We start from the raw sequence: 9,766 nt of genomic DNA, 5'->3' as shown, positions 1-9,766 counted from the left end.
CCCCCCCCATGACCTCACCCTTCCTGGTGTCTGTGTGCATTGGTTATGCTTATATGCATGCATACAAATCCTTCGGTTGATCCCTACCCCTTACCCCCACCACAAATTACTTTTGATGAAAATATATTATGATGAACATTAAAATTTTTTTCAAAAGAAAAATACAGAAATTAAATAGGTTTTAGGATAGAGTTTTCATACATCTTAATTTAGTTAAAAAGCTATGCTTATATGCATGCATACAAATCCTTCGGTTGATCCCTACCCCTTACCCCCACCACAAATTACTTTTGATGAAAATATATTACTATGAACATTAAAATTTTTTTCAAAAGAAAAATACAGAAATTAAATAGGTTTTAGGATAGAGTTTTCATACATCTTAATTTATAAGTTAAAAAGCAAACATCTAAGAAATACCTAACAACCATTTGTCAGATCATTTATTCTAATTTTTTTCTTAACTGGTATATGGAATGACCAGGACTTAATAACACTATAAGAAGAAACTAACTTTATTTCATGTTTTTATTGGACTTTAAAACCTTCTCTGGGAATATTTCATTTTTTTACTCCTGGATGGAAACTCACACATTAGAGAGTTATTGTTGTTGTTTCTCTTAGATCATAAGCAAATATTCCCTTTGTTGGTTTTTTTTTAAAATATATTTTATTGATTTTTTACAGAGAGGAAAGGAGAGGGATAGAAAGTTAGAAACATCGATAAGAGACAAACACCGATCAGCTGCCTCTTGCACACTCCCCACTGGGGATGTGCCCACAACCAAGGTACATGCCCTTGACTGGAATCGAACCTGGGACCCTTGAGTCCGCAGGCCGACGCTCTATCCACTGAGCCAAACCAGCTAGGGTCCCTTTGTTTTTAAACACTACGGGTCTAATTCAATACAGCAGCCACATTATTTCAATTCAGTCCAGTGTAATAGTTAAATTCTAATTTAATTTAGCGTTTTGCTCTTCTCCCAGGTGAAGCCTGACCAACATAAGAAGCCTGGTGTTGGGGAGGATGGGCACAGAACATTTCTCTATTTTCTAATCCACCGGCTCCTTGCTCACTATCCAAGATTTCCGTTCCCTACAAATGTTTGCTGAGGAAGAAATATAAGGTCCAGAAAAACGGTAAACATAAGGTCCAAAAAAAGCGTCCGTCCTCTGAATATGGGGCTCTTTTTGAGGGTTCCATACTGGGGACCTCCTAATAGACATATTTTAATTAGAAAAATGCCTCTTCTGATTCAATGTTGTGGTCTCCACTGATTGATTGGCAGCTGGTCCTGAGGTTAGCCATGGGATCACTTGTCTGGTTTTGCTGCTTTTCTGGACCTGGAGCTGAAATACAACTGAGGCCCAGCTGCGGTGGCACAGTGGTTGAGCATAGACCTATGAATGGGATGGGAGGGTGGGGGTGTTGCTGTTTGATTCCAGGTCGGTTGTGGGCTTGATCCCGGATCATGCAGGGGGCAACCAATCGGTGGTTCTCTCTCAGCATTGATGTTTTGGGCCGGAGGCAAATGTGTGTATGCTAAGCTTTTTTGAGGGCTCATATGCTGTCCAAGAGATATGTCGAAGGACTTTGAGAATAGAGAAAACCATCTATCCTGGCCTGCAGCATGTCAGGGGTGTCCAGACTAAAGACAGCAACAAAGACCAACTGGACCCATCATCAGGATGCTTTTGAACTGTTAACTCTGTGAGGACAGACAAGATAACTTGTCTTAGTTATTGTTATGTCTTTGTCACCTAATACATAACTGGTGCTCAACACATTAATTTGTTTAAACAAACTGAACTGCTGGGTCAGAGATTCTGAGGAGACTCATTAAATGCTAATTCCCTCTGTTGGAAGGAACTATGACTTTCAGGCCATGTGATGAATGCTTTTTCAGTTCCTTAGCTTGTCTGATCTTTCTAACCATCAATGATTTTCAAACATTGATTATCTTAAGAAAACTTGTGAAATTCCCTTCTATTAAGACTCTGGGCCACAGATTCTAGCTCTCAATGTTTCCTCTAGCCTGATGATTTTTTTTTAATTTTTTTATTGCTTAAAGTATTACAAAGGGATTACATATGGGCCTCCCCTACCCCCCAGTGTCTTATGTCCATTGGTTATGCTTATATGCATGCATACAAGTCCTTCGGTTGATCTCTTACCCCCTTCCCTCCTGCCCCCCAACCCTCCCCGGCCTTCCCGCTGCAGTTTGACAATCTGTTTGAGGCAGCTCTGCCTCTGTATCTATTATTGTTCAAAAGTTTATAATGGTCTCTATTATCCATGAATGAGTGAGATCATGTGGTATTTTTCCTTCATTGACTAGCCTGATGATCTTTTGACCCTTGCTCCAAAGTTCTCTGCTTAATAGAAAAAGTGTTCTCATGTGATCAGTGCCTTTTACACTTAGTTACTAACACCTGCAAATTTTACCTCAAAATTCACTTTTTAATTTCTTTCTTTTTTTAAATTGATGTTACCCAGCTATCATCTCTTGCTGTGACTTCTGCATTATCCTAATCCCATTAACACAGAGATTCCAAAGTAATCTTGAGATTTTATTTTTCAAAAGCCTTTGATGGCTCTCCACTGTAAATGGGTTAAATGCACTACCCCTTAGCATAGTTTCCCAGGCCTCTATATCCTGAAAAGTGAATTTGGTTGGATAAATTATGGTGTATTATTTGTAAACAGAACTGCCACAATCCATGATTAGTTAGTTATTTTTATAAATTGAAGTTCATTTATAAAAACACTGTCGTGTATACCTTATTTTGTTACCCCTCCAAATACAGAGTTACAAAGCAGTTATAAAACTACTATTTGTAGATGCTGAAAACACTGTTACTTTGGAAAAAAAAATCATTGCTTTCTTGCAGGAAGTGGAAGCTATGAAAATAACAGCTTTTTCTGCTGATGGAAGGCCCTTGCTTCATTCTATGATGGTGATTTGGAAATATTTATTTTAACAGACTTGGGATTATAACCATTTTCATACATCAACATAGGTTCAGGAATCAGCCTCTTAAATTCTATTGTCAATTCTACTGTCAGTTGATCCCTGACTTTAGACACTCCAGGGTCTGCTGAAACTTTACTGAAAAATTTAAAGATATTGCCTCACTAGGAAGAAAGAATGAAAGAAAGAAGGAAGGAAGGAAGGAAGGAAGGAAGGAAGGAAGGAAGGAAGGAAGGAAGGAAGGAAGGAAGGAAGTCCTCTTAACTGATTTCTTAAAATCTTTCCTTCCATATCTGATAAGCTTTGGATTTCCCAGGAGTATTGGAATCAGATCATTCCAACATGGTCCCTTCTAAGACTTACCAGGCTAGTTTTCTTTAAAAATGTGCACATTGCTTCTCTTCCGTGTGCACAGGCAGTGCCACAGAAGCATTTGCTGCGGCAGCCATGTGGCTTCTGGCAAGTGTGATGTGCTGGTGGTTGGCCAGGTCGAGCATCCTGCCGACCCCAAGCAGCTGGCCGCCTTGTGGGCGTGCTGGTGGCAAAGCAGGTGGGAGCTGAAGCTGAAGTCCTCACCAAATGCAGGACAGAGGTAGAGATTCCAGACCAGCGGTTCTCAACCTGTGGGTCACGACCCCTTTGGGGGTCAAAAGACCCTTTCACAGGGGTCGCCTAAGACCATCAGAAAACACATATAAATTTCATTTGTTTTTGTGATTAATCACTATGCTTTAATTATGTTCAATTTGTAACAATGAAAATACATCCTGCATATCAGATATTTACATTACGATTCATAACAGTAGCAAAATTACAGTTATGAAGTAGCAACGAAAATAATTTTATGGTTGGGGGTCACCACAACATGAGGAACTGTATTAAAGGGTCGTGGCATTAGGAAGGTTGAGAACCACTGTTCTAGACCCAGAGTAACCGCTGTTGCTTGAGCAGGTCCACATGCCAACTGCAGGCTCTGGCTGCATTCCGCGCAGGTTGGGTGGATTGCCCTCAAGCAGGCACAGACACAAGGTGAATAGGCATTGCAGCAGAAGCGCTCCACCCCCGCTGGGCCTGACAATGCAGGCCCCATTGTGAAAAACGCTGCCACGCCTACCACTATTATAATTTTATTAAATCTTCATTGTCAAACAATTACATTTGTCCCCTTTTTTGATCCCTTCACTTCCTCTAGCCCGTCTCCACCCCTCTGCCCCAGGCCTTCGCCACCCTATTGTCTGTGTCCTTGGGTTATGCACGAATGCATACAAATTCTTTGGTTGATCTCTTCCCACCCATTCCCCACCCTCCCCTGCCTTCTCTGTGAGATTCTGCACTCTGTTCCAAGCTTCTATGTCTCTGGATCTATTTTGTTCATCGGTTTATTTTATTAATTAGATTCCACATATGAGTGAGATCATGTGATACTATTTTTCTCTGACTGGCTTATTACACTTACCATAATACCCACCAGGTCCCTCCATGGTGTCTCAAAGGGTAAGAGGTCCTTTTTTAGGCCCTGCCAGCATGGCTCAGTGATTAAGCATAGACATATGATCCAGGAAGTCATGGTTCCATTCCAGGGCTTGATCCTCAGTATGGGGCATGCAGGAGGCAGCCAATCAATGATTCTCTCTCATGATTGATGTTTCTGTCCTGCTCTCCCTCTTGCTTCCTCTCTGAAATCAATAAAAATATATATTTCTTTAAAAAAAGATCCTTCTTTTTTACTGCTGCATAGTATTCCATGGCATAAATGTATCACAACATTTTTATCTACTAATGGGTAATTGGGATGTTTCCAACCTTAGCTATTGTAAATAACACTGCTATGAACATATGGGTTCATGTATTCTTTCTGATCAGTGTTTCAAGATTCTTTAGGATATATTCCTGGAATGAGAGTGTTGAAAGCAGAAATCCCTATTTTCTTCTCATTCTTAGGGGTAATGGTTTTAATTTTTGCCCATTGAATATGATGTTGGCTGTAGGTTTGTTATATATGGCCTTTATTATTATGTTGAAATGTGATTCCTCTATTCCCACTTTGCTGAGAATTTTTGTCAAAAATGGGTGTTGGATTTTGTCGAACGCTTTTTCTGCATTGATAGATATGATCATGTGATTTTTATCTTTCAATTTGTTTCTGTGATGTATCACGTTTATTGATTTGGAAATACTGTACCAGCCTTGAATCCTTGGAATAAATCCCACTTGGCCATGTGTTATGATCTTTTTAATAAATTGCTGGATCCAATTTGCTAATATTTTGTTGACGATTTTAGCATATCTGTTCATCAGGGACATTGGCCTGTAATTCTTTCTATGGGTTCATGTATTCTTTCTGATCAGTGTTTCAAGATTCTTTAGGATATATTCCTGGAATGAGAGTGTTGAAAGCAGAAATCCCTATTTTCTTCTCATTCTTAGGGGTAATGGTTTTAATTTTTGCCCATTGAATATGATGTTGGCTGTAGGTTTGTTATATATGGCCTTTATTATTATGTTGAAATGTGATTCCTCTATTCCCACTTTGCTGAGAATTTTTGTCAAAAATGGGTGTTGGATTTTGTCGAACGCTTTTTCTGCATTGATAGATATGATCATGTGATTTTTATCTTTCAATTTGTTTCTGTGATGTATCACGTTTATTGATTTGGAAATACTGTACCAGCCTTGAATCCTTGGAATAATCCCACTTGGGCCATGTGTTATGATCTTTTTAATAAATTGCTGGATCCAATTTGCTAATATTTTGTTGACGATTTTAGCATATCTGTTCATCAGGGACATTGGCCTGTAATTCTTTCTCTTTGTAGTGTCTTTACCTGGTTTTAGAATTAGGATAATGTTGGCCTCATAAAAAGAGCTTGGAAGTGTTCCTTCCTCTTGGATTTTTTTGAATATTTTGAGGATAGGTGTCAGGTGTTCTTTGAAATATTCATAAAACTCCCCTGTGAAGCTGTCCAGACCAGGGCTTTTGTTTGCTGGTAGGTTTTTTGGTGTTTTTTCCTCTATTCCCACTTTGCTGAGAATTTTTGTCAAAAATGGGTGTTGGATTTTGTCGAACGCTTTTTCTGCATTGATAGATATGATCATGTGATTTTTATCTTTCAATTTGTTTCTGTGATGTATCACGTTTATTGATTTGGAAATACTGTACCAGCCTTGAATCCTTGGAATAAATCCCACTTGGCCATGTGTTATGATCTTTTTAATAAATTGCTGGATCCAATTTGCTAATATTTTGTTGACGATTTTAGCATATCTGTTCATCAGGGACATTGGCCTGTAATTCTTTCTCTTTGTAGTGTCTTTACCTGGTTTTAGAATTAGGATAATGTTGGCCTCATAAAAAGAGCTTGGAAGTGTTCCTTCCTCTTGGATTTTTTTGAATATTTTGAGGATAGGTGTCAGGTGTTCTTTGAAATATTCATAAAACTCCCCTGTGAAGCTGTCCAGACCAGGGCTTTTGTTTGCTGGTAGGTTTTTTGGTGTTTTTTTTTTTTTATTACTGCTTCTATTTCATCAGTTGTCATTGCCCTATTTAGGTTTTGATTATTCCTTATTCAGTTTGGGAAGCTTGTATTTTTTAAGGAATGTGTCCATTTTATCCACACCAGCCAGGCTCTCTATTTGTCTTTAATTTTGGGCATTTTAATATGATGTATCTGGGAATGGGCCTATTTGGGTTCTTCTTGCTTGGGACTCTTTGAGCCTCCTGAACTTGTGTGACTTTTTCCTTCACCATGTTAGGGAAGTTTTCTGCCATTATTTCTTCAAAAATGTTCTCTATTCCTTGCTCACTTTCTTCCCTTTTTTGTACTCCTATTATGCAAATTTGTTACATTTCATGTTGTCCCACAGCTTCCTTAAGCTGTCCTCCTGTTTTTTAATTGTTTTTTTCTTTTTTGTTCTCTGATTTTTTTCTACCCTGTCTTCTAATTCACTGACATGATCTTGTCTTCCCATAATCTGCTGTTTATTTCTTTCAATGTTCTTTTTTAAGTGCTATGCCATTCTTCATAGTTATATATCTTTTCTCATGCTGTTGAGCATTTTTGCCATCATTATTCTGATCTCTATGTCTGATAAATTTCTTATCTCCATTTCATTTATCTCTTCTTCTGGAGAATTCTCTTGTTCTTTTATTTGGGGTTTGTTTTTTATCTCCCCGTTTTGGCTACCTATTTGGGTTTGTGACTATGTATTAGGTAGGTCTGTTATGCCTCCCAATCTCTATTGCAGGATAGTGTCAAAGGCTGTTTCTGACTAATTAGATCAGGCAAAGCCTCAAAGTCTCCAGAGACCCACCTCTGCCTGCAGACTGATTGAATTCAGTTTTGAGTAGCCTTTAGGCAATCATCCACAAGTGAGGTGAGAGTTTTCCAACAGGTGGGGCAATTGCCTCTGCCTAGAGCAGTGGTTCTCAACCTGTGGGTCGTGACCCCTTTGGGGGTCGAATGACCCTTCAACAGGGGGCGCCTAAGACCATCAGAAAACACATATATAATTACATATTGTTTTTGTGATTAATCACTATGCTTTAATTATATTCAATTTGTAACAATGAAAATACATCCTGCATATCAGATATTTACATTATGATTCATAACAGTAGCAAAATTACAGTTATGAAGTAGCAACAAAAATAATTTTATGGTTGAGGGTCACCACAACATGAGGAACTGTATTAAAGGGTCTTGGCATTAGGAAGGGTGAGAACCACTGGCCTAGAGGCTAATTGTCATTTTTTGTCTCTTAATGGGCCTTAGAAACTCCACAGGGTGGCAAAGGGTTTTTCAATAGGGTGGGTCAACTGTTTTCCCCCAGGCAGAAACCTCCTGTATAGCAAAGGTCTGCCTGATAAAGACGTCCTCCTGCAGCATGAGGTAATGACTAAGCACAGGAAACCAGGTGTCTGCATTCTGAGCTTTAACCCCATAGCCCCCAAACCTGGCTTCTGCTCATACAGCTCCAGTCCACTCTTCCCTCCCTCTGCTGGAGCCCATGGTGAGTGGCTTCACACAAAATTTGTGTGTGTTGGCCCTTTGAGAGGGTGCCTGCAATTCCAGCTGTCTTTGGTTGGCAGATATCAACCCTCTGTTTTTCACAGCCAAATGTTATGTGGGCACCTTTCTCAGTAATGACTCTCTGGACTGGGGAGCCCAGCTTGGGGTTTAGTCCCCAGAATTGTCAATGGGAACCCACACAGCTGAGATAGCCCTCCGGATCTGGTAGCCTGGCCAGCCCTTTCCCGTCTCTGCACTTCCTACCAGTCTCTCTGTGGCCTCTATTTTCTGTCTTTGGTTATCAGGGTTCTCTGCTTGAAAAATCTCAATTGATTTTTCAAGGTGGATTTTCTGTATTTTAGTTGTATTTCCAGTTTGGTCCCGGGAGAGTGAAAAGCCCTGGCCAGTTTTGCTCAGTGGATAGAGCGTTGGCCTGAGGACTGAAGGTTCCTGGGTTTGATTCTGATCAAGGGCACATGCCCAGGTTGTGGGCTCAATCCCCAGTGTGGGGCATGCAGAAGGCAGTTGATCAATGATTCTCTTTCATCATTGATGTTTCTCTCTCTCTCTCTCTCTCTCTCTCTCCCTCTCCCTTCCTCTCTGATATCAATAAAAATATATTTTTAAAAAATCCTTTTCTCTATTAAAAAATAGATAAAATGCCAATATTATAGATTAAAAAGCATATTCACTGTACATACCAGGAGAATGGAAGAGACAAAGAATCTGTGAACTTGAATATATATCAATAGAAATTACATAATCTGAAGAATAGGGGAAGATATTTTTTTTTAATTAACACAATAAATGAGAAAATAAATACAGACTGGGAGGAAATATTAATTAAAATACATGTGATAAAGAATTGTTATTCAAACTATACCAAGAACTCTTAAAACTCAACAATAAAAAAGAAACCACCCAAATAAATAATGGGCCAAAGACCATAACCAACACCTCACCAAATAAGATATACACATTGCAAATGGGCATATGAAAAAATGCTCCACATCATATGGCATTAGGGAAACACAAATTACAGAATAATGAGATACTACTACACTTCTATTAAAATGGCAAAAATCCAAAATACTGACAATACCAAATGCTGATGAAGATATGGAGCAACAGGAACTCTCATTCACGGCTGAAGGCAATGCAAAATGGTACAGACACTTGGAAGACAGGTTGGCAGTTTATTAAAAAGTAAATATGCCCTTACCATAAAATCCAGCAATTACACTCCTTGGTATTTACACAAAGGAGTCTAAAAATTATGTCCACACAAAAATCTGTACATGGATATTTATAGCAGCTTTATTCATAATTGCCCAAATTTAGGAGCATTCAAGATGTCTTTCAGTAGATGAATGAATAAGTAAACTGTGGTCCACTCAGACAATGGAAAATTAGCCAGTGCAAAAAATAAATGAGCTACCAATCCATGAAAATATATGAAGGAACCTTAGATGCACATTACCTAGTGAAAAAAAAAACAGTTTTAAAGACTACATACTATATGATTCCAAATACGTGACATTCTGGAAGAGGTAAAACCACAGAGAAAGTAAAAAGATCAGTAGTTTCCAGGGCTTTGGAGGGTAGGGAAGCAAGTTGAGTAGGCAAGGTACAGAGGATTTTTATGGCAATAAAAGTGTTCTGTATGATACTGTATTGGTAGATACATATGGTTATATATGTGTCTAAACCAGCCGTGGGCAAACTACGGCCCACAGGCCGGATCCGGCCTGTTTGAAATGAATAAAACTAAAAAAAAAAAAAAAA

This window comes from Myotis brandtii, unplaced genomic scaffold, assembly GCF_000412655.1.
Source record: "Myotis brandtii unplaced genomic scaffold, ASM41265v1 scaffold613, whole genome shotgun sequence".
Taxonomy (NCBI): Eukaryota; Metazoa; Chordata; class Mammalia; order Chiroptera; family Vespertilionidae; genus Myotis; species Myotis brandtii.
The sequence above is the reverse complement of the archived record's forward strand: the minus strand, read 5'-3'. Positions refer to the sequence as shown.